The sequence below is a fragment of the Mirounga leonina genome, unplaced genomic scaffold (assembly GCF_011800145.1).
Source record: "Mirounga leonina isolate KUSES-001 unplaced genomic scaffold, KU_Mleo_1.0 Mir_93, whole genome shotgun sequence".
NCBI classification, from domain to species: domain Eukaryota; kingdom Metazoa; phylum Chordata; class Mammalia; order Carnivora; family Phocidae; genus Mirounga; species Mirounga leonina.
Genome location: NW_023270854.1, coordinates 9,928,756 through 9,953,481, shown reverse-complemented (window position 1 = coordinate 9,953,481; position 24,726 = coordinate 9,928,756). Strand labels below are relative to the sequence as shown.

The 24,726-nt window shown below is 34.5% G+C and overlaps 1 long non-coding RNA gene and 1 pseudogene across 1 annotated transcript in view; both read left to right on the top strand.

The window, feature by feature from the left end:
- The window catches only part of LOC118004385, a 265,095-nt gene that overhangs the window by 71,207 nt on the left and 169,162 nt on the right, over positions 1-24,726 (top strand). The window lies entirely within an intron of this gene.
- On the top strand, positions 1,672-2,674 carry LOC118004384 (annotated as a pseudogene).

The window sequence follows — 24,726 nt, the reverse complement described above, 5'->3', positions numbered from 1 at the left end:
CTTAGTGGGTACAAATAAAGGAATATGGCTCCTTAATAAGAAACTTTCTCTGAAATACATGGAGACACACTGACAGTAACACTGTAATAGATAGTAATAGATAAAAGCCAGATCTCATTTTTAAAAAAATGATTAGAAAATATTGGTGCAAATGAATTTGCCCTGAAATAAGTCCAATAATGCTCAATAACCTAAAATATTCAAAAATTATTTACTGTGAACAGCTATAGGAGAAGTCTGCGATATTTCTCACAAAGAGATATTTTAAGCCTCTGTGGCAACCAACATTTAAAAAAAATAAGTTTCAGAGACATGAAATAGCACTTCAGTGTTCTCTGTCAGCTTTCGGTCTTGTTTCATTTGAATTAAGTGTAGACTTAGATAAAGATGGAGTTTTCAATATGCAATGCCATCCACATTATTTATTTAAAATGCCAACAATTAGAATATTTTTGGTGGATTGTAAAATTGGTGTATCAAGGGAAATATTAATTATCACCAGTAAACATGTAAAACTACCAGATGTTGTTGCCTGTATATTTAACATTTCATATAACATTAATAAATTATTTTCTGTGTAAGCAAAAACCTCCATAAAGTATGTATATGACAGTATTAATAGAAAGAGATGTGGTCCCTTACTCACTCATTCATTTATTTATTCAGCTCAAATAATGTATTAAACCCTTACATGTATCAGGATCTATGCCTTTTACTGGGGTTCAAAACACTTGAAAAGCACAATCACAACCACAACAAAGGCAGAATTTTGTAGCGGCATACTGATTCCGAGAGAATGGAAAACTTAGAAATCTAAAATATTCTCCTGTTCCCCCATCTACTGGTGGATAAATTGCATTAAAGATTATTTTCTGTGATTTTTGAAATTCAAAGAAATGAAAGAGAAATCGTGAAAGGAACTGCTTCCTACTCCATACACACACAGATACACACACACAAGAGAAGTGTAAACAAATAGTAGGTGAAAGAAAAATCCATGGCTATTAGAAAGCAATCGATTTGGAGAATTATCATGGGGCAAAAACCTAAAGACCAGCCCTGAGGCTGCAGTTGAGGAACTGATCTTGAGACACTTCTTACAGATATAACTCCCATAGAGGAAATTCCCAGAATCAAAAGGTAGGCAAGCGACAAAAGTCTAATGTGAAAATTTAAAAACGAATTTAAGGAGAAAGAGATTAGAAAGAACTGAAGAGAGACAGTATGGGAGAAAGAAATGGACAACAATTTTTAGAATCAAAGAAGACATGATTCCACAGATCCAGAAGGCACAAAATTTTTTAATTAAAATAGACTAAATGTACAACCAGATACATTTTATTAACAGGGCAAACATTGAAGGCAAAACTTTAAAGCCTAAAAAGCCACCAGAGGAAAAGAAAACAGTTACAAAGTCAAGACATTTAGAAAGATAGTTTTCTCAACAAGAAACATTAAAGCCAGAAGATGGCAATATAATATCTTAATGTGCTTTGATAGATACCTTCTCTGAATTGCCTAGAGACTCATGATATAAATTTTTTAATTAAATAGTCATCCAGATGGCTAGAGGCTTGCATTCAAAGGCTTTTTAAAAAGATCTTTGGCTCTCTGCTTCTCCCAGTTTCACAGACAGCTGCATCTTCTGGTACAGCGCATTGCAGAGACACAATGGTGAAGGTCAGAGTAAATGGGTTTGGCCATATTGGGCACCTGCTCACCAGGGCTGCTTTTAACTCTGGCAAAGTGGATATTGTCGCCATCAAGGACCCCTTCACTTACCTCAACTGCATGGTCTACATGTTTCAATATGATTCCACCCACAACAAATTCAACAGCACAGTCAAGAGTGAGAATGAGAAACTTGTCATCAATGGAAAGCCCATCTCCATCTTCCAGGAGCAAGATATTGCCAGCATCAAATGGGGTGATGCTCGTGCTGAGTATCTTGTGGAGTCCACTGGGGTCTTCAACATCATGAAGAAGGCTGGGGCTCACTTGAAGCGTGGGGCCATGAGGGTCATCATCTCTGCCGCTTCTGCTGATGCCCCCATGTTTGTGATGGGTGTGAATCATGAGAAGTATGACAATTCCCTCAAGATTACCAGCAATGCCTCCTGCACCACCAACTGCTTGGGCCCTCTGGCTAAGGTCACCCGTGACAACTTTGGCATGGTGGAGGGACTGAGGACCACAGTCCACGATATCACTACCACCCAGAAGACTGTGGACACCCCCACTGGGAAGCTGTGGTGTGATGGCTGAGGGGCTGTCCAGAACATCATCCCTGCTTCTACTGGTGCTGCCAACGTTGTAGGCAAGATTATCCCTGAGCTGAATGGGAAGCTCACTGGCATGGCCTTCCATGTTCCCACCCCCCACTGTGTCAGTTGTGGATCTGAACTGCTGCCTAGAGAAAGCTGCCAAATATGATGATATTAAGAAGGTGATGAAACAGGCATTGGAAGGTCCCCTCAAGGGCATGATGGGCTACACTGATGACCAGGTTGTCCCCTGCTACTTCAACAGTGACACCCATTCTTCCACCTTCTGTGCTGGGGCTGGCATTGCACTCAATGACCATTGGGTCAAGTTCATATCCTGGTATGACAATGAATTTGGCTAGAGCAACCAGGTGGTTGACCTTATGGTCCATATGACCTCCAAGGAGTAAGAGCCTCTGGACAACCAGCCATAGCTAGAGCAAGAGGAAGAGAGAGGCCCTCAGTTGCTAGGGAGTCCTCACCCCAACTCATCCCCCAACATGCTGAGAATCTCCTGACCTCTACACAGTTTTCATCCCAGACCCCCTGAAGAAGAGGAGGGGCTTGAGGAGCCCTACCTTGTCATGTACCTTCAATAAAGTATACTGTACCCAGCTGAAAAAAAAATAAAAAAAAAACAAATAAATAAAAAGATATTTTGACTTAATCAAGAATTGGTGAAAATTGCTAAATTGCTTGTTTGAAATGATACTTATTTTCTTTTGGAGTCTGGTAACATTAGCACACAATAGAAGAGTGTAAAGATTTTATCAAGTAGAATTTACAGACCCTAATATTATGTGAAAATTGGAATCCCTTGAATATGTAACAGTAAATATTAAATCTGAATAGAAATCCAAGTTATCCTTTTGTAACATGTTTTAGTGTAAGATTATTGAATGATGATGTGTACAAAGTAACCTCTTGGTAAATGTGAGCTATCTTCACTTTCATCATAGAGTAAAATCAAGATAACATCTCATAAAGCCTATGGAATAATGTAGTATTGATGAATAAATAATAAAATTTCAAGGAAACAGGAAAATCTTTATGGACAAAGTTACGTATAAGCCAAGATGTGAGGTCAAAAAGTGAGAGAATCTATGCATTCTTGATTGTTCTAGTGATCAGCATATCTGGTGTGACAGTTAATTTTATGTGTCAAGGAGACCTGCTTTGGGGTGCCCAGATTAAACATTATTTCTGAGTGTGTCTATGAGAATGTTTTCTGGATGAGATTAGGATTTGAATCAGTGGACTTAGTAATGTAGAATGCCATCCCGATATGGGTGGGCCTCAACTAATCTTTGGAAGGCCCAACTATAACAAAATATTAAGGAAGGAGAAATCCACCTCTTTTTTCTTGCCTCACTGATTGATCTGGGATATTGCCTCTCATTTTCTTCAGTCCTTCAAATGGGATTTATGTCATTGACTCTCCTGGTCATTTATTATGAGGAGACAATTTCTCATAATAAATCTCTCTCTCTCTCTTCCTCAAGAAAGGAAGAATCCTGGAGAATCCTGACTAATGTAGTTGATCATAGGTTCTTAATGTAGGTCAGAGTTTTCCAGTGGAACATTAATAATTGCAGGCCAAACTAAATATTGTATGAGTGTTTGTCTATAAGTAGTTAATAGATGTATGTATTTTTCTATACACACATCTTGTTTATTTTTACACATACCTTGTTTTATTTCACACCTTAATCATACAAAAAATAAATAAGTAAAAAGTATATCCTGTAGAACAAAAATAACTCTTTGCCTTTGAGATGATTAATTTCAGTTTATTTACTGACTATAAGGTAAATCCCCATAGGCTTAAAATCTTGGTGAAATTTCTATTTAATATACATTTTAAAAATCAGGGCAAAAGTTTATAGGCATCATAGTGCTAGTTCTTGGTAGTAATGACTCCTATTACATTTATGACTGTGTTATCGTATCAGTTAATGCATTTTCTGTGCAATGATGCAGTTCCACCCCCTACATCCATCAGCAAAAATGAATCATTTTTCAAGGTCTCTGCATGAATACTAAATAAATCAATAGAAAATATGCAGAATCAAAATGTGAGACATAAATCCATGTTAACCACCACTTGACTGATACTGCTGTTCAACATTTTTATTTTGTCAAGTACATTTTCTTACATTGTAATATAGAAGTACCTATCTTTCCAAAGTTAAACTCATTTTTATTTGAATCAGGACTAATTTATTAATTGATATCATCAAATAAGATATTGAATATTTTTAGAGGGAAACAGGGAATATGATAGGATTTACATAATATTTCCCCATACATTATGTGTTAGTAAATTCTTTATAACTATTATTTTGCATACAATTCTGTACCTTGTCAGCCCATATGTTGCCAAGCATCAATTTTTTCTTATCAAGATTGCTTTTCTACATTTGGTTTCTTTCCGGCAATATCATTATGATGTTAATTACTGGTGTCAACATATAATTTCCATTTACCCCAGAAACATAGAAACAGTATTGAAAAAACAACAACAACAACAACAAACGGTGTGGGAAAAGATCATTTACCCTAGGAAATCTCCAGGTGATATTATCCCACAGATAATTTTCCAGAATATTTTTTCTTATATTATTTTCTCCCAAACTCCTTTTGACGAAGTATTGACCTTGATATCATAAATATTTAACATATAGCCTGGGAACAGATCTCCCTGAGCACCCTTCTGTCTGAAGCACCCATTACAAGTTTCCTGTGATTATTTTAAATACTTCAACTAGGATTTCTTGTAATAAATACAATGGAATAGCCCAGTTTTAGTGAAAACCATAACCTTTGTGACCATAGAAAATCTATTAAAGAGGTTTAGTGAAATAATGTGATATTATTAGGTCTTATTTCATCTATCATTTTGGCCTTACATGATAGTTCAATTTCAAAAGCAAAATAGTAATAAAATGAATTGACATATTATTTATAGTAATATATAACTGAACCAAAATAGGAGATATTTGCTCAGGGATGACACTACTAAGAGTTTTTTCATACATTTACACTCTTAATTCTCACACAAACCTATGAATTGTATGTAATTATCATTCTGATTTTCTAGATGAGAAAATACACAGAGAAATCTGTTATACAAGTTCACACACATGGTACATATTGCAGGAAGGGTAGATTTACCCCTGCACAGTTGGGCAGAGATGTTTTCTTATCCCTCACCTTCTCTTGATTCCTATCAACAGACTTCATGAAATTATAGGATATTTTCCTTAATATGATTCCATGGCCCTTTTTTTTTTAAATTAAAATGTTTACTTTATAGGAAAGATAAGTAAACTAGCAACACAGCATTATAAAGATATATCAACCAAATTTTGGGAATAATGGCAGAAGTGAATGTAAGTAAAAAACACTTTGGGAAAGTTTAGTAATTATAAGTAACATTTGTAAAGATATTTATTTATTTAATTTTTTTTGGTATTTGCATAACTTCTTGACTTGGAATACTTCTGGGCTACTTACAGTGGGAATTAGTTATCAGTTATTATTCATTTCTCATGAACCCTGATCCCATTTGTAGTCCCTAAGTAGCCATCAGCTTATTATCACCTTCCTGCCGGTATACAGTTTCCCTCTCATTCATTGTTAGAGTCAAGGTTGGGGAAAACTGGAGATTCATTCTAATTAATTATATTTCAGTCATTTCTCTTTTCAATTTTTTGTCAAGGCCCAGGCATTGATACAAACATTTTCTTATCAATATGAACTTTATTTTTTAATAATGGAAATTTTAAGAAAGGCAAGGTTGTCATATGGATTTAAATATGGTTGTCTAAAAAGACTTGTTATTAAAATTACAAAATATTAACTCAGTTTTTCATTCAGTTATTGTTCTATCTGTAAAACATGCTATAGGTATTTGATATTTTATTAAAATCCTCTAGGGGCTCTTGGGTGGCTCAGTCAGTTAAGCCTTCGACTCCTGGTCTCAGCTCAGGTCATGATCTCAAGGTCTTGAGATCGAGCCCTGTGTTGAGCTCCATGCTCAGCGTGGAGTCTGGTTGAAATTCTCTCTCTCCCTCTGCCTCTGCCCCTCTCCCTGCTTGCACATGTGTGCTCTCTCTAACTCTCTTTCTCAAAATAAATAAAAAAACTTAAAAAAAATACTCTAAGTGATATGTCTTTCACAAATCCTCTTTGACACATATAAGAATAAAGGAAATTTATAATAATCATGAGATAGAATGTTATCTTAGAATAAATATATATAAAATAAATCACAATATTGCAAAAGTTAGTGAATTTCCCAAGTCCAAATGGGTCCCATGCAAAATAGTCCCATCACAATTTTACATGGGCTTTTAAAGAAATTATGTCTGCCTTTTTGAAGTCATGGAAAGATGAGATATTTGTGATTTAAACCAAGTTTAATAATAAATTTGTAATTGTTTCCTTTATTTTTCTTAATAAGTATATTATTTCTTAATTAGTATATTATTATTACTCCTCAAATATGCAGCACACCTTTGAATGGACAGATATAATGTTTTATATTGTATAACATGTTCAGTAGCTTTAACTACAAGATCTATAGGTAATAACAATGTATGTTACTCAAATCTGTAATTAGTTTATGGCAGATAAAAATTCAACAGGATTATAATAATCATAACAAATGTGTGCTATCATACAACTTTTTCCTCAAATTTCAAAACATTATAGAATTTTAAAGTATCAGTAAAAATGTTATTTTATTTGTTCTTTACATTTGTAAAATAAATAAATTCCATGCAACTAGGAAAGCTACTATCTTATTATAACCATAAATGCACCTATGTGATTTAAAAAAACATGTAGTGAAGCTCTAAATGAAATAAAATAGATAGTCCATTGAAGAAAAAATAAAAATCAAAAACACTGATACTGTTAGAGGTATTCTAGAGTTTAATGTAGAAGTAAGTTTACTCTACATTAGAGAATAAAGAAGTATTTGTAGAAAAAAATATTTTCCTTAATGAATTACATTAACACCTTTCTCAAATCAAATGGTCATACATGCTTGAGCCTGTTTCTGGACTCTTTGTATTAGGTGTAGAAACACATGATCACATCTGGTCTGCAACCTGTTTTTTATGACTCACAGGTTAACAATGGTTTTTTTTTTCACTTTTAAAGATTATTAAACAAAACAAACAACAAAAATAACAAAGGAATTTGCAAAGGAAATTCTATTCCTTTAGCTGCAAAAATAAAAATAAAAATAAAATAAAAATAAAAATAGTTACTCTCGTACTATACAGAAATGTTTGCCACTCTCACACGATATTTTTTAGAAAATCTGCATGTCCTTTATCTCAACAAGACCACATTCTCATAATTACTGTAGAATTAAGGTAAATAATTTGTTAGTGTAATTTCTCTTTGTTCCACTCTTTCAAAATTATTTCGGTTAGTCTAGTTTATTTTGTATAACATATAAATTATATAATCCGTGCATTTATAAATAAAATGCCTGCCATGAATTCAAATGGGCTTCGTTCAACCTGTAGCTCAATTTTCAGGAAATCTGTATTTTAACAGTGTTGAGTCTTTTTTTTTTTAAAGATTTTATTTATTTATTTGACAGAGCGAGACACAGCGAGAGCAGGAACACAAGCAGGGGGAGTGGGAGAGGGAGAAGCAGGCTTCCTGCTGAGCAGGGAGCCCTATGTGGGACTCGATCCCAGGACCCTGGGATCATGACCTGACAGAAGGCAGACGCTTAACGACTGAGCCACCCAGGAGCCCAACAGTGTTGAGTCTTCTGGACCATTAACATTGCATAACTTTCCATGGATTTAGATAATGTTTGATTTCTCTCACTACAATTTTGTAGTACTCAGTGTAGAAGTCTTGTACAAGTGTTGTTAAATTTACCCCTAGTTTTTTTTTTTTTTAATTGGGATAATATATTTGTTTAATAGACTTTGTTTTTTAAAAGTGGTTTTAGGTTCACAGCACAATTGAGTGGAAAGATTAGAGAGTTCCCATATATCACTGCCCCCATACATGTATGGCCTCCTGGCCTATCAAATTACAGTACCCAAATGATAAATTTGTTACAATTGATGGACCTGTATTGACCCATCATCATCCCAAGTCCACAGCTTACGTTATCTAGTTCATTCTTGGTATTTTACATTCTATAGGTTTTGAAAAACATAGAATATAAATATAAATGACATGTATCCCTCATTATAATTTCACACAGAATGATTTCACTGACGTAAATATTCTTTGTGACCCACCTATTCATCCCTCCATTCCCCCTAACCTCTGGCAGCCACCGATCTTTTTGCTGTCTCTATAGTTTGCCTTTCCTGGAATATCTTATAGTTGGACTCATACAGTATGTAGCTTTCTAGGTTGGCTTCTTACACTTATTAATATGCATTTAAGGTTCCTCCATGCCTTATCATGGCTTGATAGCGCCTGCATATATTTTTAGCATGGAATAATATTCCATTGTCTGGATGTACCACAGTTTATCCATTCACCTATGGAAGAACATCTTGGCTGCTTCCAATTGTTGGCAGTTATGAATAAAGCCACTATAAGCATCCACCTGCAGGTTTTTGTATGGAAACGTTTTCAACATTTAATTTGGATAATATGTTTAGGCATATGTATAGATTTGTAAGAAACTGGCAAGCTGCCTTCCAAAGCGGTTGAACTATTTCATATTCCCATCAGTGATGAAGGATCATTCTTGTCACTCAACATCCCAGCTGGCATTTGCTCCTCCATTTGTTTGAATTTTGGCCATTCTAACAGGTGCATAGTTGTTTCTCATTGTTGATTTAATTTATAAAATCCCTAATGACATTTGTTGTTGAGCATTTTTTCGTATGATTTTTTTTCATCTTTATATATTCTTTGTTGAGGTTCTTCAGAACTTATGCCCATTTTTAATCTGTTTTTTTTTTCATTTTCTTATTGTTGAGTTTTGAGAGTTCTTTGTATATTTTGGATAGCTGTCTTTAACAGCCAATGTCTTTTGCAGATTCTTTTTCCCATTCTGTGGCTATCTTCTCATTCTTTTGGTTCCTTTGCAGAGCAGAATTTTTTAATTTTAATGAAGTCCAATTTATTAAGTATTTTTCATGGATCATGCCTTTGTTGTATCAAAAAAGTCATCACTGAACCCAAGGTCATAGAGAATTTATCCAATGCTCTCCTCTAGGAGTTTTAGAGTGTTGCATTTTACATATAGGTCTGTGATTTATTTTAAATTAATTTTTGTGGAGTGTGTAGGATCTGTGTCATTAGTGACTAATATCATTAATTACATTAGTGACAACGGACTGCTGGGGGCAAAGGTGACAGTGAGTTAAGGAAATACTCAGGAAGTGAATGACTGAAGCTGCAGTGAAGTCACCCCTTCAGGAAGACTTAATCTATAGGGGAGAGGTAAATTGGGCAATAGTAGGGAGAACAATGAGGTCACGAGAAAGGAGTTTCATGTGCATTTGTCTGTGTTTATAAAATACAATATTTTAACTGTGTTTAATATTAATAAGAAGACCTCAATAAAAAGAAAAGCTGATTTTTTAAAGGTGTTTTATTTCCATAAAGCAAATTATCTTGGATTGGGGAGAGAGGGTAGATCTAAAGCAAGGTACTAGGAGAACTACTTTATTCTTTTTTTTTTTTCTTTCCCATGTTTTAGTTTTTATTTTTTTAATTCTTTTTTATTATTAACATATAATGTATTATTTGTTTCAGGGTACAGGACTGTGATTTATCAGTCTTACACAATACATAGCACTCACCATATTCTTGAGGGAATTCTTGTCCATTAGCATCTGATAGCAAAGGCATCCATTAAGATCACTTTTTAGTGTCATTGGCATAACTTTGAGGGAAATCCTTCCCGATTTTTTTTTCTATTTTTGGTTGGTGAAGTAGAGATTGAGTTCACCTATTTAAAATTATGGATGAGCAGCAGTGGCAATGATTAAAAAGAGAGAGGGGGGGGGATGGGAAATCAGCAATTAGAAAGGAAAGAATTTCCAGGCACTAATGAGGACTCAGTTAAATGTGAATTAAGAAACTGATAAAGGGACCAAGTCTGAGAAGTAGTATTTTTTCTTTGCCATAAACTTCATCAGTCCTTGAGTTGCTATGGAAAAGCTAACTGGATGGACTGATGCAGGGTTAAGGTATTCCTAGCATGAGGCAATTGAGCGTGATCACCCAGTTCAGTTAAAAAAATAGAAGTTCACACAGCATGCAGTTGCTGTGGTAAGGAGAAATAAAGACTAGAGACACTGGGGGGTCTGTCTGAGCCTCAAGGACATCCATCGGAACCACCCCTGAGTGAACCGGGCAAGAATGGGTTGGTTTAAACCAAGTGACCAGAAATAAACATATATATGAATTTTAACCAAGAAATGAAATAAAGCGCAATATATGGCAAAAGATCAACTAAGAATATGTATTATAGACAGGAATAAGATCAGAAGATAAGGAAATAAGTAACTCATATATAAATTAAATAAACACAGGGAGAGGAAACCCTCTTAAGATTTAACCATAAACCAAAAAAAAGGGGGGGTGGTGGGAGGAAGCCACCATTTTGTTCTTACCTATTTTTACCAAGTAGCTCAGGGACTAAAAGTCTGATTTCATTGCTCTGGGCTGAGTGACTGGACTAAAAGGTAGTTTATGGAGTTAAGGAGGAGGTTGTATTATTGCAACCACACAATCGTAAAAGTGTGGACCAAGGTGATTATCATGGGAATAACAACACATTTTTTTTTTAAAGAACTTGTTTATAAGAATTAATTGACATGCTGTTAACCACCAAACTGATACAGACAATAAAGAATTGTTAAGTTTAAAACAAGGTGGTGGAGGGGATGGGTGAAACAGGTGGTGGGGATTAAAGAGTACACTTATTGTGACGAGCACTGAGTTATGTATAGAATTGCTGAATCACTAAATCATACACCCAAAACTAATGTAACATTGTATGTTAACTATACTGGAATTAAAATTAAGAACTTAATAAAACTAAAAAAATAAAATTTTTAAATTATTGCCTTAGAAATCCCTGGTATTAATGAGTACGTAAAGGGATTTAGGAGAGAAATATTGTCAGCTATTTAAACTTGACAGGTTTCCACCATTGTGATCATAGACATTGTTTCCTCATCTAGAAAATAGTTACAATGGATCTTGTGAAGTTTAAGATATAAGTGAGGTAACATGTGTGAGGGCAGAAGCCACGTGGACCTGATTTGCCACTGAAATCCCACATCCTAGAACAGTTTTTAATAGATTCTAGATATTCAGTAAATGTTTGATGAATGAGTAAAAAAAGTTTTAAAGTGCAGAGAGATGAATGATGAATTTGGCAGAAAAACAAAAGAACAAATACATGAAAAAGGCCATTGGACTGGACACACCTGCATAGAGTCAAATTTTCTTAATACAAAAACTGCTTCTTGCATGTCTCAGAGTGTTTCCATGATATTTCTTTAAAAGAAAATTAGGACAAAAAAAGAAAAAAATAACTCATGCAGAATAAAATTGATATTAGTTGAAAAAAGTTCTCAAAAACAGATGCTCACATTACTTTATGGAATAGCTTCCTATAGTGCATTAACATTTAATGTATTTCTGAAATGAAGCACGCCCATTTGTAATTCTTTATTCATCAATGTTCCCAGTGAGAAGTTCAGAAAAAAATGCTGACATAAAAATGATAATAAACTTAATTTGCGATTATACCCTTCTATTTACATAGTCAAAAAACAAATCTTTCTCTGGGCAAAATGTATTCTATCTTAATATTTTGCATAACTTTAAAAGCTCATTTTGGTTTATTTTCACAGTAATGATCTAAGTCTATTTTATTCTTCACGCTAATTAATATGCCTAATAGTCAATTAAAAAGTTATTCGAGGGTGGATGGAGTTACTTTCTAACTTGGTGACAAGAGGCCATCCTAGCACATCCTAAAACTGTTTTGCAGTAAGTTTATTCCTATGCCACACTCCCATTCCTGAATTCTCAAAAGTGTCCTGTGTCTTTTGCTTTTCTAGTACAATAATTTAAATCAATTTTAGGACACAATTAAAACTTTTACTCTCATGTTACAGACTTAAGTTTACAATATCAACATCATAAAGACAAGTGTCTTCTAGGCACTGTGATATATCCATGAAAGCTGCTCCGAAAGGCAGTGACATGTTTTATATGGATTCGTGGTATAATTAATAAACTTCTTATAGATATAGACAATTAAAATGGCATGCTTTGTGTGCACTTTTAATCACTTACGAAGGAAAGAAGTCTATGCCTCTAGTTTTAATCAAAGTTTCCCTACTCACTACTTCCACACACATGCAACTAGCCATTTTTTAATTATTTTATTTAAATTCAATTAATTAACATATAGTATATCATTAGTTTCAGATGTAGAGTTCAGCTGTTCATCAGTTACATATAACACCCAGTGCTCATTACATCATGTGCCCTCCTTAATGCCCATCACCCAGTTACCCCATCCCCCCACCCTCAATTTGTTCCCTATAGTTTGAAATGCTCCTGACTCCTAGAACATTCCAGGATGCTTCCCACTTCCTTGTCTTTGTTTACATGATCACTGTTCCTTGGCACTTGGACCACTCTCCACCTTTATGGTTAATCAGTTCTAAAAGCAGCACTGTATCAATGTGTCTTGTTTCCTTTTAGTAGAATTGCTTATACACTTTTTAATGCCTTATCCTGTGTATGAATCTATAATGATACCTGTAACACTTTATCATATCAATTTATTTTCAGCTCTGCTTAATTTTTGTAACTAAAAGCTTCTTGACATCAAGGACTGTGTCTCCTATGTGTTTGTATTCCTATCATATGTCTCAGGGCATATTACTTGGTAAGAAGTTATGAGTATTAAATGCATGAAGGAAAAAAAGGAAGGAAGGAAGGAAGGAAGGAAGGAAGGAAGGAAGGAAGGAAGGAAAGAAAGTAGGAAGGGAGGAAGGAAGGATTCATGTATTTATTAACAGATTTCCTGAAGGTATCATCAGAGTTTGAAAACTATTTTATCTAAGTTTAGGGTAAATTTCCAAGTGATGATATAGAATTGTTGTCTTTCAATACTGAACACTAAAGACCTTACACACAGTACAGGCATATCCACATCTTCATACTGTGATTTTAGTGGCAGAAGATCAAGAAGCAGACAGTCTGGTTAGTATCACAAAAGAACTAGCAGGATTGATTATTAGTTTTCAGTCTGAAAAGCAGCTTTTGCAGTGATCTCAAGACATAACTTCTGAATATGTTCGGTTGATCCGACTTTTGAGTTTCTATCCCTTGATAAAATGGGGAAAACACAGACCCCGATCCCAAACTGTCCAGGACTGAAATATTTCATTAGTTTAAAACCCCATATATTTTTTTTATTTGCTTCATTCGTGTCAGTTTGTATAATTTGCTTCTTGTTGTTTAGTCCAGGTTCTGTGTAGTTTTGGCTGAAATAGCATCCCCTCTCTGGGTCATCACTCTCCTCATATTAGAGGAGAGCAAGAATAGGAAAAACCATATGATACTTCTAATGCTCTCACTACAAGTTAACATCTGTCAATCTCACTGTGGTACCATTAGTCAAAGGAAGTCACATGGAAAATCCTAATACATGAGTGCATGAATCAGAACATAATCCTCTAGTAGGATGAGAATTTTTAAAGAGGGTTAATAGAGGCAGGAAATATTTTGAACAATATTTCACTTCCCCAAAGAATTAGTTGTGAGGGAGAAATTAATAATACAAAGAGTTGGAAGATAATTGTCTTTGGAAAATTGAGAGAATATGGGATCCATAATACCAAAGGAAGGAAGAAATAAAAAACAGAACAAGACCTTTAATTGGAAGTACAGAAAAGGCAGAGTGTCTGTGCACAAGTGTCTGCAGATGGATACATTTGATAGTGAAAAGGTGAATTAGGTCCCTCCTAATTACCTTGATTTTTTAAGTGAAGCATAAGGGAAGGTCATCAGGTGAAAATCTGTAAGCAGCAAGGGAAGTTTAGGAAAGAATAAGAGTATCTTCTGAGAGAAGAAAAAGAAATCCATAAAAATAAAAAAAGATTATTTGACAGTTTGGGTATTCCTGTGCCATCAGTGATTAAATACATATATGTAAGACAATATAGCACAGTTGTATATATGAGCAGAAATTAAGTTAAGCTTGGACCTCTTTGGAATTATTTGATTAGAAACAAGGATGTTTTCAACATGGAGGCGATTTGTAGTTTTCATGAAAATTTTCTTTCCAATCTATGGTACATTCTACAAAACTCTTGCCAGATCTTAAAAAATAAAACATACTTGAAATATCTTTCATATATGTGTTACTATGGAGCAAGAATATGTGAATTGTATATAAAATCTGTAAGTGACTGGTACGTTATTTCCATATTAACTTCTGACAAGAGCAATGAAAACTGCCTCTGGAATAGCTTACATGTCAAATTCAGCCTAAATATATTACTGAGTTTGGATATTAGTAACAAGAGATCATACGCATGCATGAGGTAGTTCTCAGAGCTCTTTTTAACTTGTTTAGAGCTCACAACAACACTATAAAATAGTTATGATAATTGTTATTCCATTTTTAACATGAAGAAACAGATCATAGAGGTTAAATGCTTAAGGTCACAAATCCAGGACTCAAATTTTAGTGATATGGCTCCAGAGTCCATTCTTCTATATTATTTCCATTTAGTTTGTGGAAAATCATCCTGATGATTATAGTTTTATTTTGGGGATGAATTGTCCTTTCACTTTTACCTATGATTTCAAAATTACTATCAATTACTAAGATACCTTCATACTTCTCATTTTGAAAATAACACATTATTCATAATGCTTGCTTAATAGTTACATAATATTGAATTTCTAAAAGATCTCTGTGAATCTTCAGAGAAATGCCAAAACTAATAAAAATTCTAAAAATACAAATTATGTTTATATATGAAACATTATTTTTCCAGCATATTTCCCTAAAACTGTAATAATAAATGTAGAATTGCTCAGGAAAGAAAACTTTTCAGACAGAATGGCATGGTAGAGTGTATTTGTTTATTAAATTTGTGAATGAATTTTTGAGGGTGTTTAATATTATTAGAAGAGATACTTATGATTACTAATTAAACTCACTGAACTTTCTGCATTGTACATTGACATAGCCCACCTTAATGCATGAGAAGGGCAGAATAAGAATAATGATAATTTCATAAAGTGTATGTAAGAATGGCTTAGCCAAAGTATAGGTTCACTAATTCTAACAAGGCTTCTGTCCTTTCGTTCTAATTGGTTGGCAAGGTCTACAGAACTGGAGTAGGAATCTATTTCTGGATGCTCATTATAAGAAAATGTAGTCAAGTATCATCATATCCTCAATATCTAGACTGAAAATGACACCTCTGGAAGGACCGTAGACATGATTTGTTAAAGTGTGTAAAGATGATCATTAAAATAGAAGACACAAAACCCTGAGAAGAGTCAGAGAAATATCTGCATCAAATAATTTTACTTTAACAAAGAATATAATTCACTAGTACCTAAAGCAACATTTTTTTTCTACTAGTCAAGAAAACTTGTAGCTAAAAAACAGGGCTGAAATTGATTAGATGGCTAGATGTGCATAAATAATTGTGTAAAATTGAATAAAGTAGAATAATTATGAATAGGGCTGAATAGCTGTAGGGTACAAAGTTTAACTTTCTAAAATTTCATGTATACACAGTTCTTTTTTCTTTCCTCATGTATACACAGTTATTTCTACTGACTCCAAAAAATGGCCTAGTTTATTGATCAGCAAACAGAAGTTTATTTATTTTAACTATACATAAAACATAACTTCTAAAGGTCAAAAGCAATAATAGCTTATTTTCCTTCATATACAACCAAAATATTACATCTAAACATTAATGTCCTCAAGTTTAGCTAGCTGTTTTTCAGAATATGAGCTTTTAATTTTAATGCAGCATTTCTCTGCCTTTACAAAGTCTTAACGGACCAGATTTGAGTGTTAAGAAAGATGGATCAAATAATTTCCAATAGCTCCAGGAAAAGAAAATCAAAGCCATTGGATTTAATTTTGCTGCATACATTAGTATTTAAGTTTAAATGAAAGCATTGATTATCAGTCTTAGTTAATATAGATTGAGTAATATTCCAGAGTTATCTGTTTAAAGCACTAAAGTTAAAATATAAATGAACTTTTTCCCTTAACTTCATGAGTATATGGCAGGCCTTTTAGCTAATGTTACATTAATGCTATATGTATAATTGTAATATACAGAAATAGGCAATTAAGTCTCCGAAATATGGCTTCAGAATTGTAAGACATGTCTCTGAAATCTATATGAAGTTCATTCTGCATTAGTCATGAAAATACAAAAACTTAACCTAGAATTCACACCATCTGGGTTCTTTCACACAGAGTAAAATTTGTCAGGGAACACGAAAGTTCTATAAAATGCTTAAATTTATACAAAGTATGCATGGAAGTTAAACTCTAGACTTGCAACAGTGTCCTCTTGTATATGGTAATTACTCAACGCCCTGATTGTGAGTCACATGTGTTTCTTAGATCTACATGTTGCCCATGAGACAAATACAGGTAAACAGGTGCATGTCTGCTCTCTCTGTAGATATAAATCATGAGTTCTAAAGAACTCAGCATTTCAAACATATGTTCCACAACTGTGACTTTTGTTGTTTGGCAAGAGGTTAAGAGGATTCTTTTTGACGGAGGATTAAATTTGTTCACCTGAGATTGCTAATACTCCAAATATGCTCAAGAGGGTTCTAGAACTTTCTAAATGAGAATCTGATGCACCCTCACTACTTATGAGGAAGGGGCAGGAGCCCCATGTGGGCTCTGGAGCTCTCACCTCCACTTGAACAAGAGCAGCTTCTGTTTCTGTGTCTTCTGCAGAAGATTTATCTCAAATAACATTTTTCAAGCTTTTTTAAACCTCTTGATTGGATAGATTTGCAGCAAACTATTTGTTAATCTCATTATATAAAGCAAACATTTAACTGATTTTCTTTTTCATAGTACTTTCTGTGAAAACTCAGCCAACTCAAATGTCATAATGTTACACCTATCCTTAATTGTCTCTGCTATTTTTTTGTTGATGTTCCTGAGTTACAAACTGCTGTACCTGACCAGTGGGCTCAAACTGCCTGATTCTCTCCAGCCCTTGCCGGACACCCATACACTGGCTTGTCAGGCACTTTTCCCACTTCTCAGTCAGTGGATATTTACTCATTCATTCATTCATTCAGTGATCCACAGTGATTATGTTCTAGGCACTAAAGAGGCTTTAGGGCTACAACCGTTTACAAATAGACTTAGTTCCTGGGAATATTTCAGTTATTTGTCCACGCTATGCTCTTGCCTGATTTAGCCACTGTGCTCTGTTCACTGCCATCTCTAATTAAGAATCTCTGTAGCACTTTCCATGATATCTTCTCTTAGATTAAAGATTTTTCACATCAGAGAAAAGGTGATGGCCTGCATGCATCTAGCACTTTATTTATTTTATTTATTTTCATTTTTTTGCATCTGGCATTTTAGTGCATTTTGTTCCCACATCAATATTGGTTCTATCTTCTATTGATTACCTATGTGAAATCAAGTGATAATTTAAACTCTGCCCTGCTTGTACTGTATTTACTTTTTCAGGAAAATGTCAACTCTCAGCGTGTGATTTTATTGGATCCTCCACTCCCATATCCATGGATATGGATCTGTAATTTTAAAATAGAAGACTTCTGGAAAACAGACTATTTCCCCATACTCAACTTTCTAAGGACAGCTTCCTATCTTTACCCCCTTTTGGATTTTTCTTTTTCTTTTTCCTGAGCAGAAGTTCTTCATTCTCTCTAAATAATAGTCCCTTAGAACTAGTGGTGACTTTAAAAGTTTACCTAACATTTTTATTTTACTTTCCTCCCAAATGAGGACATATTATCATGTTCCTCAAGGTCAAATACTGAAGAAACAAAATCAAATATTGCAGTCCAAGATAAAAAGTTATGTAGTTCTAGGACAAAATAAGCGCCTCACAACCAGACCTAAGCTTAGAGACATTGCGTTACGCAGTTACACAAATAATGCCCTCTGGTTTTTGCATTGTGCACAAACCATCCACAGCAGCTCTTCCTATACCTCAAAATTTAGGGGACTTACTTCTATGAGCAATAGAATAAAAATAATTTCCTTGATTGCTTTGATTTTTGAACTGTCTCTCTCTAGTGCATAAGAAAACAAGGTAAATCAGTGATATGAGTATTTCATAGGGAATAAGGTCTGACTATTACAAATATACCACAGTCTCAATTCCTGGATAAATTAGCTAACATTTTAGCAACATTTTGCTTGAATTTTTAATGAGCCTGTGTAGTGTACAGGATCAGAAATACTATATGCAGTCAGCATTTATTGGCCAGACGTAATAATGACTCTGTCCTACATATATGTTAAAGGGAATACCAATATATATTCTCAAATAAAACACTTCCAGCTTTGCTTATAATCTAGACATGCATGATGTACATAATGCATGCACGTGATTTATACGCTCCCCAAATTTATAAAAATTAAGGAGGGAATTTTAAAATAAGATTGTAATAAGATTGTCATATTCTTGCCAAATTTCATTTGTTTCTTAAAAAAAAGTTAAGACATTTAAAAATTTGACAGTTTTATTTAGTAACTTTTTAAAGAGGTTTTTAATTATATATAACTTGACATGTTTCTGTGACTCCCCGCCCTCATTTTTGTGTCTTCTTTCAGAATAACAGTAATTCATTCAGTCACAGAATCAAATGCAAACTAACAGTTTATATGCCCAACTTAAAATAGATAGCTTCCCTCCTTACTTCTTTTTTCCTTTATGTAAAAATCTTGGAGCTGAAAACAATACATAGACGAAAGATATGTCATAATGACTATTTTAGTAAAAGGTACCTGAGCCACAAAGAAATAAATAATTTTTGTTATCTGAAATGAAAATGCATAATTTTGAATACAATTATACATTCATGTTTCTTGAGAAGCACATCTTTCCCCACAGTGATCAAGATAAATGCCTCAGGCATTGTAAAAGAAAAAGTACTAAATGAATACTACCTCCCCAATCTTAAGTTTTAAATATAAAGTAGATATAACATCTAATCAAGTAAATTACAACCCCTTCTTTTTGAGATTTGCAGTCATTCTTTTTTTTTTTTTAAAGATTTTATTTATTTATTTGAGAGAGAGAATGAGAGAGAGCATGAGAGGGAAGAGGGTCAGAGGGAGAAGCAGACTCCCCGCTGAGCAGGGAGCCCGATGCGGGACTCGATCCCGGGACTCCAGGATCATGACCTGAGCTGAAGGCAGTCGCTTAACCAACTGAGCCACCCAGGCGCCCCTGCAGTCCTTCTTTATACTCCATTATGTTCTTTGTAATAGGACAAGCACATGCCTGTACCTTTAGAAGCCTTAAATACATATTAAAGCGAAAGTAGCCAATTGAAAGGTTGCCTACTGTATGATTCCAACTACATGCCATTTTGGAAAAGGCAAAAGTATGGAGACAGTAAAAAGATCACTGGTCGACCAACATTTTAGGGGGTGAGAGGGATGAGCAGGCAGACCACAGAGGATTTTTCAAGCAGTGAAAATACTCTGTGTGATACCATAATGATAGACACATGTCATACAATTTGTTCAAACCAAAAGAATGCACCACACCAAGAGTGAACTATAATGTAAACCATGGCCTTTGGTTATGATGATGTGTCAGTGGAGGTTCATCAATTGTGACAAATGTCCGATTCCATTGGGGATGTTGATAATGCAGGAGGCTTTGTAAATGTGGGGGCTGGGGGTATGCAAGAAATCTCTGTACCTTTGCATCATTTTCACTGTGAAAAAAATATGTATATATCCAAAATCTGCTGCTTGGTTATCACCTCAGCCACTATCAACCTAGTTCAAGTCACTTTCACTGATTTTATAAATTATGAGAGTAGTCTTCTTTTCCAATAATCTTTGCTTCTACCCTTGTTCCTCAATTTATTTTAAAAGTCATATTTTTATCTGTTTCAGATAAAGTTCTATTATCTATTTCAAAATATGTCAAACCTGTGCGAGGATCCTGTTGTATTCAGAGTAAAACCAAAGTATTTCCAAGATCTTAAAAGACCGTTCGCTTCCTGGAAGTGTGGATATACCCCCACCAAAGCCTTTAATTTCAAAGTCAGACACAAGATTTGTTCCCCCTGTTTGGAATACATTTCCCAAAGATAGAGTTCTGTGTTCTAACTCCCCTTAGTTTTTGCTCAAAAATCACCTTTTGACTAAAACTTTCATATAATTCATTAAAAAAACCCTAAAAGTACAACTGTACTACATATGACTCACTATTCTTTTTCACTGTTTTCTATTTACCCACAGCATATTTCAGTATATAATAAAATTTATTTTATTTATCTATTTGTTTATCTTTTATTTTGTCAGAATAGAATGTCCATTAGGGTAGAAATTATTGAGTGTTTTGTTCAGTTATAATATACCAGCAATACATAGAGTATTTAAAAGAAAAAAAGGATTATATGACCTTTAAAGATATTTGAAATAATTGAATTAGATTTTTTACAAAAATATGAACTTTATATCTGAGAAGTTTTATAGGTCTTCTCTTCAGTGTTCTGTAGAAATGAACAGATCTCTCTGGCTGGGACAATAAAGGAACTCAGATTTCACTGATAGCCTCAGACAAGAGGCACCTACATCTGACCAATATGGAACAGTCACTCACCAGGTTATCCTAAGGCCTAGTGATAGGTAGCCGAAATGTTTGTCGTGTCTCTTCCTAAGCCTGTACGAGGCTGACCCTCAGTCCTCAAGAGACACATTTCTTGGACAACTCACTGCCAGAGAAACATTACAGTCAAAATATATGGCCATACTATTCCTCCTTTGAGATTCCTAGATCCCAGTATATTGAGACCTAGGTTGGAGATTTATCAGAGAGGAACATAAAACTAATGTGACTACTATGATTTTATTATTGTTGTTTTTTGTCAGAACCAATATATTTTATGAAGAGTTACCAGGTAAAGAACAACTTGGAGCATGAAAAACCTCCCGAAACAAAACCAAAGAGCCTGAAACCAAATACATATTGATTTGAGGTTGATTTAACATTGCCTTATAACCTTTAAATAAATATTATTTATACCAACTTGTTTAATAGAGCATTGTTTTATGTATATAAGAACATACATATGCTAACTTCTCAAAGAATGTGAAAGGGCATTAATTAAACAAAGATTGAGGTTGTAATCTTACCTATGCATTTCATTATTTTGGTCAAATCTGGCCAACTTTATAAATGCCTTAGTCTATGAAAGCCCATGCAAAATTGTTTTTGCTTCAAAAGTGCTAGCCACCAAAAATTATTTAGAAGTGGCTCTTCATCATGAACTCTAAACAGTGTCTCTGGCACAAAGTTGGTGCTCAGTAAATGTATGTTGAATGAATATGAAAGTCAATGGATAAACAAGTAATTAGAGATAGAAAAATAATAACTTTCCATAAAAGAAAAAAATAACCACAAGCTTTGCTTCCTGTACTGTTCCTTATCCTCGTTCACAAGGAAAAACATTGAATGAGAGTAATGACTTCTAGTGACTATTCATTATGAACATCCCCTTTACAGAGCCATAGTGACAACTCCCTATCTTGTGATCATGTTATGTGGAGGTAAAATTGTCCCCTGAATTAATGACAAATGCATGAGGGCCTTTATCCAGTATAACGTTTGAAATGATTAAACTCATGGAATGTTTGCTTAATCTATTTTCCTTTTGCATACATTATGCTCTTTGCCTGAGGCAAACCTATCTTATAATTTTCAGTTGAATAGAACCATAACTCATGACCCAATAAATTATTAAGGAACCCTGCCTTGCATCTGATTCATCATTCATCTTACCACAATGGCAGAAAGCCTACTGAATTCTCTAACAGTTCCTTGCCATGATAAATAGTTCCACTCAAAGGTAGGAATAGAGTCATATGCGTTTGTATGTGTGTATTTTTTTACAAAATTATATTTAAAGCTAAATTTTCACTAAGAATCTATAGTAATAATATTCTTGCTCTAAAAAGTTTTATCATCTTTTTATATTGCTGGGAATGGCCAGCAATCCCTGTACCGATGGATGAAAGATTACTCCAAACTTTGCCTTGAAAGAGAGGAGAAGGCAAGGGGGTCAACGCTCAGAGACGAAGACCCTTTGCTCTTCTTTGCTCCTGCTTTTATTGGTCCTTCAGGATATCCTTATCACTGTTTCTCAAGCACGTGATGTGTGACAAGGGGTCTTACTGAAACTGAGAGGATTTATGGGAAGATACAATATGCTAATCTGGGTGTTCTATAAAACATAGCCTAAGAGACAATGCATAACATCTCTTAGATCACAGGGTGGCTGTTTGAGACAAGAGAGCTTCGGGGAAGGTAACTCCCCATGGCATTCCAATGGCAGAGTGGTCACAGGGCCCCGGCATTTCAAGGGCCCACACCCTTCTCAGAAACCCTTCCTCGCCTCCAGTGGCCTCTGTGTTACATTTTAGCAAGCCAGGTATTATGGCTGATTTCATACTCTATATTAACCGCAAGATTATATCATTTGTAATTTGCTTCTTAACCCTTGACAGTCTTCCAGAAGTAACCATTATATTCTACTTGAGGACAGATAGAAAAATGAACTACATAAAGGATAGGATATCCAAAATACTGTTTCTCATCCCTTCATTATCTTACTCCTTGTATGCTAATATTCTACCAGCCTCTAAAAGTCTAAGGACATGATATTGTTTAAGGAGTGGAATAAGGTTGGGAAGGCATTGGAATGTTTGAAAAACATCATGTCAGTAGCAAGAAATAAGCTACATGTGTGACCTGCCACAAAAGAGTCAGTCACGTAAACATATGGATGCACATTTTTAAAGCATGAAAATGATACCAAATATCTGAATTCCTGGGTGCAAGTTCTGAGATTACAGTTCATCATGGTAACCAGTCGAAGAATAAATATGATTTTCCATCTGCTGATATTAACTGTTAGTTACCATTTTAATGATAGAAATGGAATGTTTGACAGCATCGGAGAATATAATCTGCCTCCTCAGCTGTATTTCAAAATGGGCATGAAAACAGAATATACAACTCAACAAACCTCAAAATAATGTGCATTTTAGAATTTTTTTTTAAATTTGAAACTGCTGACAATGGCAGCTTTAAAAATTTTGAAGAAAATCCAAGAAAAGCATCTACAACCATGATTATTCTTCAGTATTTCATTTCATTTTTGGCTATTTCTCTCTGGTCAATGTTGATCACAAACCTAATGTGCCATTTTATTTCTTATGCATGTGTGTAACTGTTTTACTTTGAAAAATTAAAATTGTTCTTTTGAATTGTTACACATTTTATTTTAGATGCCCTGTTACATCTCTGAAGGGCTGTCAAGAATAGATTCCTATGTTTCTTCTTTGCTGAAAAGAGGATTTGTAAGAAATTTAAAAACTACAATTTGAATTACTTGTTCAATTTTCTCCCCTTCATTCCTAATGGTACAGTTGAGCCAGATGTCTTTTTGTGGGTCAGAGGAGCAAAATGAAGACAGAAGCTATAATTGTATGTTCATGCCTGAGAGTTTTCTGAACCCAATTACTTAATCAAAGGCAACTTGCACCTGCTGATACACAACCACCAGGGATAGCAAGATGCTGTGGGGATGTTGGGCTATGCCTGGAAAACTTCAGAGACTTGCCCTTCTAGCCTTCCCTCCTACCTTTTGAAGTCTGATTCCACTGTTTCACAAATAAATACTTTAGTAAGACCTTCCAAATAAAATAAGAAATGGAAATAAAACACCCAATGAAAATGAAATGCACCCAAGCGCCCTATGAATCTCTGGATTTCCCATCAAAGCAAATGATTGAACCTAGGATCTAGTATGTTTTCAAGACCCTAGGATCATTTTTCACTGTTCTCCGAACCATGATATGACCATGAAATATTTACAAGGTACTGTTCATTTGGCTCCTATAGCCTGATAACCCACAAGCTTCCTGGGAAATAACATCTGAAGGGTCAGATTTTGATAAAGTGGGGAATTCTTGAAGCAATATTCAAACTCCCAAAGAATCATTTCTGCTCCTATAGCCATCAACTTTTATAAATTCTCTCAATACACCACAAAATATGGTCTAATATAGTTTGTATAACAAATGCATATTGTAGAATTTGTTAGTAGAATTCACTTAAACTAGAAAAATTTGCACTCCAGTGGCTTCATATGGTACCAGTCTTTGCAGTAACAAATAGAGAGGTAATTA